The following is a 10,715-nucleotide window of genomic DNA, read 5'->3' as shown; positions in this document are numbered from 1 at the left end:
GTATCTTTCCACACTAGAAATGGAGTGCAATCAGAAGGGTATGACACATAAAGTTGCCAGGAAAACACTACTTTTCTAACTGGGAGTAATAGGACTGAACCAGCTGTGTGAAGGATAGCAAGGAGCAACAGGAAAGCAAGGGTGAATCCAGTCAAGTTGTAGGCTGCTTTGGTCTGTAATCATGAAGTGAGGTGGGTTGGAGCCATAAGAAGGGGAGCCAAGGAAGTTTAAAAAGAATAACTGGAGAATTGGTTTGTGACTTAGACACGGGGGCTGAAGGAAAGCTTGACTCTCTGATTGTATTAACAGAAGCAGAGGGAATGAACAACAACGATGATAAAATAGAGAAACTGACAAGAAATCATGATAGGTTCAGGGGAGGGGTAGTGTATATTTTCAATGAGTATCTCTTGAGGATAGGCAGATTTCAAGAGTTGGATGTTGGAACCATTGACATACAGGAGGTAACTGAAACCATGACTGTGAATGAAATTACATTCATAAAGCATGGAGAAAAAACTAGGAAAGCCTGACCTAAGTGGGCTGGGGATGGGGAAAAGGTTGGAGTACAAGTGGTCATTACAAAGCCAAAAACAAAGATAGCAGACAGCTATGAGAATACAGCATGCTTGATGGCAAAAAAACATGCTTCCTTCTACATGTGTCACTGACCAGCAGTAATTTCTCGATAAGCATCATAATTTATATCTGCCTCTATATGCTTTGGGTGGGGACTTGGCTTCTAATCTAGAAAAATGATAGTATAATTTTGGAGACACCATTCTCTAGTAAGCACTAGGTCTCTGTATGTGCAGTGGCTATAAGGTGTTTCAGACCCAATGTTGACAAATTTATTTTCAAATTCAGCTGCACCAAGACCACAGAAACATTTTTGTTCCTCTCATTTTGCTCAAGTGGTACTTTGGTGTTTTACCCACAAAAATGTGTTAGGGAGATAAGTTATTTCCTATTGACTTGGTACTCCTATGTTGATCTATTTAACAAACTTTTTCTCACAGTCGTAGAGACCTAAAGTCCAAAGTCCTGTGTCAGCAAGTCCTTGCTCCCTCTAGTGATTCGCGCGAGAATCCATCCATTACTGCTGGCATTCCTTGGCATTAGGCCACAATCTTTCCAAACTCTGCCACCATCTTCTTAGATTCTGTGTGTTTCTAACCTCATCCTTTTAAGGAAATTTGTGATGACATTTGGGGCCCACCTAGATAATCCACTATTAATCTAATCTCAACATCTTTAATCACATGCAGAAATCTTGTTTTTAATTTTTTTTTTAAGATTGATTTATTTATACAAGAACCAAGGTTCAGGCCAGATGCACAGGAGGATGAGAGGATTCACCAGAGAAAGAGCTGAGGGGAGCAGTGGGCGAGACAGGAGAGGTCTGCCACGCCTTGTGGGACCCTCGCTGGCCGGCTGGAAAGGAACCGGCGCTGCAGAGGCTGCGGACAGCTTCACAGCGCTGTGCTCAACCACCTGCGCCACCAGGGGGAGGCCCTTGTTTTTAATTTTTGTAAGATTTTCAGGTTTGGGTGTTAGGATGTGGCTATATCTTTTAGAGCCATTATCATCACATAGTGTTTTACTAATTTTGCAGTAACAAAGCAGCCTTGGTCTAGTCTAAGATAACCCAAAATATGCTGAATTAAATCAGCTCATCTAGAAGCTTCCCTATAGAGATTCTGCCTAGGAAAACCCCAGAATTAAGCTACTCTGCAGTCTTCTGAAGGGATGTTAGAATCTCATGAGTCAATGAGAGGCCTAACCTGAGCTAGTTTCACAATTCCAGAACCAATATGGAGCCCATGGAATGTCACTGTTAACCCTTATCCCTCTGAGTTGCCTTCTACTCGTTCTAGCATACATCCTGTGTTCTCTACATATTTTGTATTTTTTAGTGATGATAGAAACTTCCCCCTTCCACCGATAGATTTAGGAATGATAAATACCAAACTTTATTTTCTTATTTAAAATGTTTTATTCAATTTATGCACTGAATTGAACGTTTTATTTACTGTTCCCTCCACCCCTTCTTTTCCCAAGGAAATGGGAGTAATGGAGAGGCACAAGAATGTAATGCTAAAAAGTCATTGGGTTGGAATGAAGTGCTGTTGACTATTAAAGCAAATAAGCAAATTCACCCATTAGCTTTTGTGGGCTTTTGTATTTGGTAGTACCTTCAGCATCAGGGGTGGGGTTTCTAGATTATAATCATTTCTCAAATACCAATTTGAACCTCCTGTTATCCTTTAATTATTTGAAGTTTAACATAACAAACTTCAAGATCTCAGGAGTTGATTCATTCTCTACTGGGCCTTTATTGGGGAACATTTTCACTTCATTTCTTCAAATAACCATGACTCCAATAAACCATGACTTGAATCACATGAGATTTTAACTTAGATGTGCAGAGTCTATTAGGTGAAGAGACAGTGACTCCTGAAACACATGTCAGGCTCCTTGCAAAAACTGGAGCAGCTGGAAGTCACTATTAAGCAAGCACCTAACAGCTAGGTCTTCATTTTTCAGAAATAAACAAAAAGAAATGCTAGCCACTGCCATGTCATTAATTTCATTTCACCAAAGCTGTCATAGCGGATGGCACCAAAGAAGGAAGTGGAGCTCGCTTCCCTCTTCTCATCCTCTGCAAACCAGTACAGGATATTCTTGGCAGGATGTAACTAAAGATAGATATAGAATTAATAACATTATTGGGCCTCCTGCCAAGGCTCTTGTTCAAGGAAGGGTAGAGAGGACAGGCCTCAGGATATCTTCCAAGTAGGATGGATATGAAATGCCAACCAGGTCAACCCTGGAAAGTAAAGACAATAACAGTACCCCCCTCCACTATCAAAAGACCTGCATATTCCCAATTTTCCAAAGGGTATTCTATCATAAGAAAGGACTTTCTCCTTAGCTCAGTCATTCCTAAATCTCACAGTAGCAGGACTGGTCATGATTCAACTTTAAGGAAAGTGAGATAAAGGCAATAAATTCTAGAAAGCAAAAAGATTTTTGTGACAAGTCTTGACCTGCACAAAAATAAACTGAAATTACATGAGTCAAACCAAAATATATCCAATTTTTAGCCATAAACCTATAATCAAAGATGTTTTACTACTATAACCTCTTTTCCAAAGGAAGTAATCTGTGGAATAATTATGACAGTTACTATATAATAATCAATCTGTTATAACAACCTGGAGGATCATCCCCATACATACACTGTTTTCTGCCCTCCTTTTCTTAGCCTAGTCACGGTGAAACACAAAAATTTAAGAAAGTTGCCACCAGACTACCCAATTAAAATGAGAAATGTTAACAGAATTAAAAAAACAGAAACGATTACTTAATCCTTGTTTTTTTGACTTAATGGTTCCTTGAAAGAAACATTTCTAGATTAAAGAACTCACACTCTGGACCTCCCCTGGTTGTGCAGTGGTTGAGCGCTGGGCTGTGAAGCTGCCCACAGCCTCTGCAGCGCCAGTTTGATCCCCAGCCACTGGCGAGGGTCCCACATGGCGTGCAGACCTCTCCTGCCACTCCTGCCGCTACCGCTGTTCCCCTCAGCAGTGTACTTCGTCAGTCTGCCTGTTCTGTTCCCCGCTCTGGCTCTGGTGAATTCTCTCACCCTCCCGCGCTTCTGACTGTACCCAGTGCTTGTATAAATAAATAAACAAATGTTTAAAAAAAATTGCTATGAAATTGGGACTGTTAGTGTGCCCCTCACAATGTTAATCAATGCCTTAAATCAATAAAATGGAATCTACATTATAAACACTGAAAAATGAAGTTATTTTTTGCTGATAGAAGTGAATACCTCAAAATATTTTTAAAAATCTAGTAGAATTATTCAGGAAATTGGGAAGATAAATATGCCAAAATCAATAGCTTTTCTCTATATTAGTAATAAGTTGATATGGGAGAAAATATGACAGACAAAACTATAAACATCTCAAGGAATAAAACTAACAAGCTATTGGGCCTCCCTGGTGGTGCAGGGGGTTAAGCACAGCACTATGGAGCAGTCCACAGCCTCTGCAGCACGAGTTTGATCTCCGGCGGGCCAGGGAGCAATCCACCTGGGGCAGCAGCTCTCCTGTTGGGCCCGCTGCTCCCCTCAGCAGTGTGTTTCAGTCAGTCTGCCTGTCCCGTTTCCTACTCTGTCTCTGGTGAATCCTCTCACCCACAACACCTCTGGCATGTACCCCAGCTCTTGTATGCATAAATAAATAAATCTTAAAAAAAAAAAACTAATGAGCTATTATCAAATCTGATTAAAGGATATTAATCAAGATCTGAACAAATACTATATTGTTGGATAGCATCACAACATGTCACTTCCCCCAAATTAACATTTTAATGTAACAATTCCAACTTGAATTTCAACTGGATATGGTATTGAAATTGAAATAGTCTTAAATGAAGTTCTAGTGAAAGAAGAAATGACACTAGTTGGTCCAGAATTAGATTCCAGTATAATAAGAGAAGTTATGACAAAAATATATTTCAATAAGAAAATGTTATTTAGCAAATGATATTGACACAACTATCCATCTAAAGGAAAAATAAGTTTAATCTCTGTAACACAAAAAACAAATTCCAGGTGTATTTAAAATTAGTTACAGGGCCTCCCTGGTGGCCTCCCTTCACAGCACTGTGAAGCTATCCACAGCCTCTGCAACACAAGTTCGATCCCCGGCTGGCCAGGGACCTACCCACATGGCACAGCAGACCTCTCCTGACTCTCCCGCTGCTCCCCTCAGCAGTGTATTTCAGTAGATCTGTCTTTCTGCTTCCCACTCTGTCTCTGCTGAATCCTCTCACCCCACCATCCCCACACCTCTGTCCTACACCCCAGTTCTTGTATGCATAAATAAATAAAATCTTTAAATAAATAAATAAATAAAATTGGAGGTGCAGTTTAGAGATAAGTTGGACCTGCTTAACCAATTTTTTAAATACAGGGGTTTTTATTAAAATTGTTTCATGTATTTTGTTCAAAATAATAAAATTAAATATATGCATATAAATTTAGACCTTGTTAGGCAAAATATTACAAAGCTGACTTATCTGTGGGAAAATATAAATAAAACATACAGGGTTAGTAACTATAAAATAAAAGCTTTTGTAGAAATTAAACAGTCCAAAAGAAAAATGTATGAAAGATATAACTAGGCAGTTCAGAAAAGAGTAAATCCAAATGACTCAAACAAAAAAAGTTGTTCAAACTACTAGCCAAAAAGAGGCAAAGCAAATGATGAAAGGGGTCCAAATCATACCACCCCAAGAGTCTCAAAACTGGTCTCAAGACCCCACCCACCCTTGTATGCAGAGTATATTGAGCTAGGAGCACTGGAATCCCTTCAAATTAAGGAGACCTGCATGCTTCCTTAATTGTCATGTCCTAAACTTTCTGCCCTTGCCTTAGTCAGAGAAGTAATCACTGCTCCTCCTTTTATGACCTAGAAGAATGTCGTTTGGGGCAGGGAGTGGAGTGTCTTATCCACTTTTATCCACTATCTAAGAATCTCATCTATATTCTGAGAGTAAAGATGAGGTAACCTCTTCTTATCTGCCATGTAAAAGTTCCCCTTATACATTACCCAGGTGCCTAAACACAGGATAAATATCCCCAGTCTCTTCCACTATTCTTTAGAATTTACAACCACGTGAATGCTCTAAGTGTATGACCTTCCATTTTGGCCATTTCTCCTACTAATCTGTCTGATACTAATATGTTCATCTATCCAGCCTTAGAAGAACCCAAATGGGGAGGGAAAATTTGACATATGATAGAACCCAACATATGGAAAAATTATGAGTTAACACTATATTCACAAAGGAAGGTTAGAGAGCAATAAATGAGTGATACATTGCTGATGAGAATGTATCTTATACAGCCTTTGGGTCAATCAAAATTTTCTTATCTGCATTGATACCTATTCAAATTCAAAATAGGCATAATTGACCCAGAAATCCTACTTCTGATAGCTACATTAAAGAAATTAAAGAACATGTACACAAGACTATTTATTGCCACACTGTAGAAGAAAAAAAGAGAAATAGTGAATGACTACTAAGAAAAAATGATCAAATAACAAACAGATTATGCAGTCATCAAAAATGAACTCGATGTTTAACTGTTGTTTTAGAGAATTTCTATAAGGCACTGAAAATGTACAAGGCAAAATGTAGAGCAGAGTTGTCCTGGATGTGTATGTGTCTGTTTGTATGTATTACATGCGCCTGGAAAAGGTACAGAAGAATATATATACCTGGTTCTAATGGAGGTGGTGAGGAAATTAGGTGTTACTGTGAAGGGGGGTGAAGAAAAGCAAAAAGACAGTAGGGGGCAGGAGAAGCAGAATCACAAAGGTATAGAGAATCTACATTGTCCATAGCAAGTAAATAACAGTTTCTGGAATATAGTCATATAAAAGTTATATGAGTGCCATTATATGTAAAATATGAATATAAACACGGGGATATAATGTGCATACCGTGCCAGTGTTCTTTTTCCCTAATATTGAAATACTACCTCTATTTTTTTTTTTTTTTTTTTTTTTTTTTTTGGTGGGACCCTCACCAGCGGCCAGGGATCAAACCGGCGCTGCAGAGGCTGCAAGCAGCCTTGCAGCCCAGCGCTCAACCACTGCGCCACCAGGGGAGGCCCTGAAATACTACCTCTAAATGCAAATAAATTTTTCAGTAATTAAGTCATCATCAAAACTTCATACTTAATCAGAAAAAAAAAATCATTACTCAAAAAAGCTGATTAGCTTCCTTCTATAACCTGAAATTCAACTTTTTCATACAGCTGAAGAACTTCAGTTGCTCTTGTGAAGGACAAAGATGGACTCCCCTAGGATAACAAGCAGTTTCCTAAAGAATAAACTCAATCATTTAAAAATTGCAAATCGGAAGCCAGGATGGATTTTGAAGAATAGACTTACCTAATGCCCTTTTGCAGACTAGACTAAGCTTCCAAACAAGTTTCAAGGGCAATGTTCATGATAGACACAGCTTTTTCTTCTCCTTACATTGCTTTGCCAATACTTACATTCTATCATTTTGTGCTTTTAAATGCACTATTTATAGAATCTGCATAGTTTGCTCTTATATGTCAATGCTTGTAGCTCAAAATATACTCAGAGTGTTTAAAAAGTCAGTTCCTGCTCCTGACTTATGAACTAAATATGCTACATTTTCAGTCATTAAAATAACAACTAAAATTTTCTTTAAAATTCAGAGCCCATGGATGCATGATAAAAATCTCTGAAGGATATATTTTCATAGATCCTCTAATTAGAAAATACTTAAAGATGAATATACCTATATGGTAACTCATTATTTATTTGAATTTTCATTACATTGCTTCTGAAAAGGTGATTATTCAGATAATGATATGGCTTTGTTTTCTCTGTACATTTTTCCCCTCCCTGCCTATATCCACTTCACTCCCTATCGGAGCCCATGTGTCTCCTATCTACAACTGAGGCCCAGACAATAACCTGCATTAGGTAGAGTGACCTGAAGGAGAAATGCCTTTATCTGTGTGTTTAGCAAACCCCTTCACTCCTATGATACTCAAAGTTGGATTTCCTGCCTTCAACCCATCAAACCATGTAGGATTTAAAGATTCAGTCAAAACTAAAACCATATCAGAAAAAAAGCTTGTAATGTGGCTTTCCTTACCAAACCGAGTTGAATTTGGGGGGTAAATTTCATCATGCTAGCTTTTTTTTTTTTCATAATAAAATCTAAACAAAGTACAAATTGTACTATTTAGAGAAAACAGAGCAAAGCAATGCTCTCCGCAGGGTCTTAATAATCACTCTTCAGAAATGTGAATGTGTGTTTGATTTACAGAATTTCTATGCCAAGCAAAGAAGTATGTGAAAACAGCAAAGTAAAATGCATAAGCTGCAATAATAGTTTTGTGTTTTAGCTGAAGAATGTCCTATATCAACAGGGAATAATGATTTTAGTTTTTCAGTTGCCCCCAAGATCATCTCCACTATTGATGAGGCTTGAGATGTCAGTAAAGAAGAGTCATTGCAATTGATTTATTTGCCTGGCAAACTTTTGGTCAGCATTTTCACCACTACTTTGAAAATGTCACTGACTACTTTATGCTTCAGACACTAGAAGAACAAGCCACAATGTAACCTATGTTGAACTAACGCTTACTGTTAGAATTCTAAGCAGCAATAATAGTTATGATTTCATATTAAACATGCCCCAAACATCTATATTTAAATCACAATTCAGCATTAAAAATGTGACTTAAAATTATAAAGTTTTACATTTCACCCTTCTACTTTCCTCTTCAAATTGAGCAGTTTGAAAGAATGAAGAGAACATAAATTATTCAAGAGTTCTTCCAGTTTTTAAGAGCCACAAGATTAAGATGATAGATCTTTTGAAGTGGTAGAGTACTAAAAGTATCTATAAAAAATAGAATATAATAAAAACTGAAAATAAATTCAATCTGATTATACACATGTTGATATTATTACTAGAATTTTTTTTGAGAAATTGAATGCAATTGTATTGATTGGAAATGATCCACTCATTCAAGAAAAATTTTCTAAGTACAGAGTAAGTGACAATAGTAAGTGGATGTGAATAAATCAAGCATCATCCCTGCTTTCTTAAAACTGAAAAAGGCAAAAGGGCAAACATATTGAATATTTATAATATGGGGTGCATTATAAAAATCAGTGTTTACTGAGTGGTTACTATATATCGAACACTGTTCTATGTGATTTAGTATATCAACTTATTTAATCTTCACAATAAATCTAAAAAGTAGGTACTATTATTTTCATTACACAGAAGCACAGAAAGTTAATTTGTCCAGGGCCTCCCCGGTGGCGCAGCGGTTGAGCGCTGGGCTGCGAAGCTGCCCGCAGCCTCAGCAGTGAGGGTTCGATTCCCTGCCACCGGTGAGGGTCCCACATGGCGCGCAGACCTCTCCTGCCACGCACGCCCGCTGCTCCCCTCAGCAGTGTCCTCTGTCTGTCTGCCTGTTCTGCTCTCCGCTCTGGCTCTGGTGAATTCTCTCACCCTCCTGCACTTCTGACTGTACCCAGTGCTTATATAAATAAATAAATAAATCTTCAAAAAAAAGAAAGTTAATTTGTCCAATGACCCACTGAGGGGGAGCCAGGACTCAACCCCAGGAGTCTTTGTGTTCTGTACCACCTCTCAAATTGCTGCATAAATATTATTTAATCACCAATACAGACTTTTGAGGACAGTACTCATTATCTCAATTTTTAGAAGAGGTGAAATAACTCATCAATAGTGGACTGGCCAAAATCCCATTACACTACACCACACCACACTACACTGCCTTACTGTAAGATAGAGAAATAAATGTCAACAAGGTCCCACATTTAAATTCTGAACCCCATTTGAACTCAGTGATATTATATTTATTTTCTTTCAAAGCAGGTAACACCTTAGCCCCAACAAAGTCATATCTGAAAAGACATTATGTACTTGATCAATAGCTTCCTGGTAGTCACATAACCACATCCTTTACTAGAAGCATCTCAGTGTCTTTTTGTGTCCTTCCATTAGCTTTGCTCCTGTACATGAAGTTCAAATAACACATTCAAATCTTGGAGGGTATACATAGTTTACACCCCCACTATTAAATATTTTTCTTCCCCTCATTAATGAACTTCTTCAATTTTGACTTTTTTTTTCTCTATTTTTTGCTGTCTGATCCATGTGGATCAAACTTACATCACACATTACCCCTGAAAATACCTTCATATCACTGCTGTTCATTTGCTTTGCAATGTCATTGCTACTTTTGCATAAAAAGTTAGAATTTCATTCTGATTACTAAGATTTGATACATTTTGAGCAGGAAGTCGAATTAAACAAAAAATCATTTGGGGCTATATTGGTGTATATAGATTTATATATTATATACGTATACCGTATTATATTTATATATACACATAAATAGCATGCATAACACACACACACACAATATTGCTTTGTGGATACTTATTTGTCCAACTTTCCAGTAAAGCAGTGCAGTATGGTGTAGTGGTGGGATCCTGGTCCACCATTTTACATATAAATACAATATGCTTATTTATGTATATTAAGTATATTTTATTTATAAAGTATAGTTTTGGTGCAAGGCAGTGTTTTAAACATATATATACATTTGTATACATCGAAATTCATTTGCTGAAGATACATGACAAGGACCTGAGCTACTGGCTCACACTTTGAATAAACTTGCTCCAGCACTGACAACAATCATTGAGACCACATTTAACTTTTTAAAGAGATCAAGTACACTTTTGTACGCAAAGAAAATTAAGAAAACAGGAGAACACGAGGGTGGGACTCACTACCTAGGTTATTACAGGACAAAATTAACATTTTGATGACTTACTATGAGCTGTGTACTTTTAACATCCTGTTTTAATGGCATTTTCCCAGGCGTTTTTGAGGAATCTGGCCCGTCAAGGGATACCAGCCTAGATGAGCCCAAAACCCTGTGTTTTTCCCAAAGCGCCACGTTGTCACGGCGGGGGGGGGGGGGGGGGGGCGGGGAATAAAGTACTAAGAGGCCTTTCCAGAAACGACTTTTCCTAGGATTGACACAAATTTTGAAGTCCTTTTAGGTGGTAATTTGAAAGGGCAATACTATCATCTTCTAT

The sequence above is a fragment of the Talpa europaea genome (genome assembly GCF_964194135.1).
Source record: "Talpa europaea genome assembly, chromosome: 15".
In the NCBI taxonomy this organism is placed as follows: domain Eukaryota; kingdom Metazoa; phylum Chordata; class Mammalia; order Eulipotyphla; family Talpidae; genus Talpa; species Talpa europaea.
The sequence above is the reverse complement of the archived record's forward strand: the minus strand, read 5'-3'. Positions refer to the sequence as shown.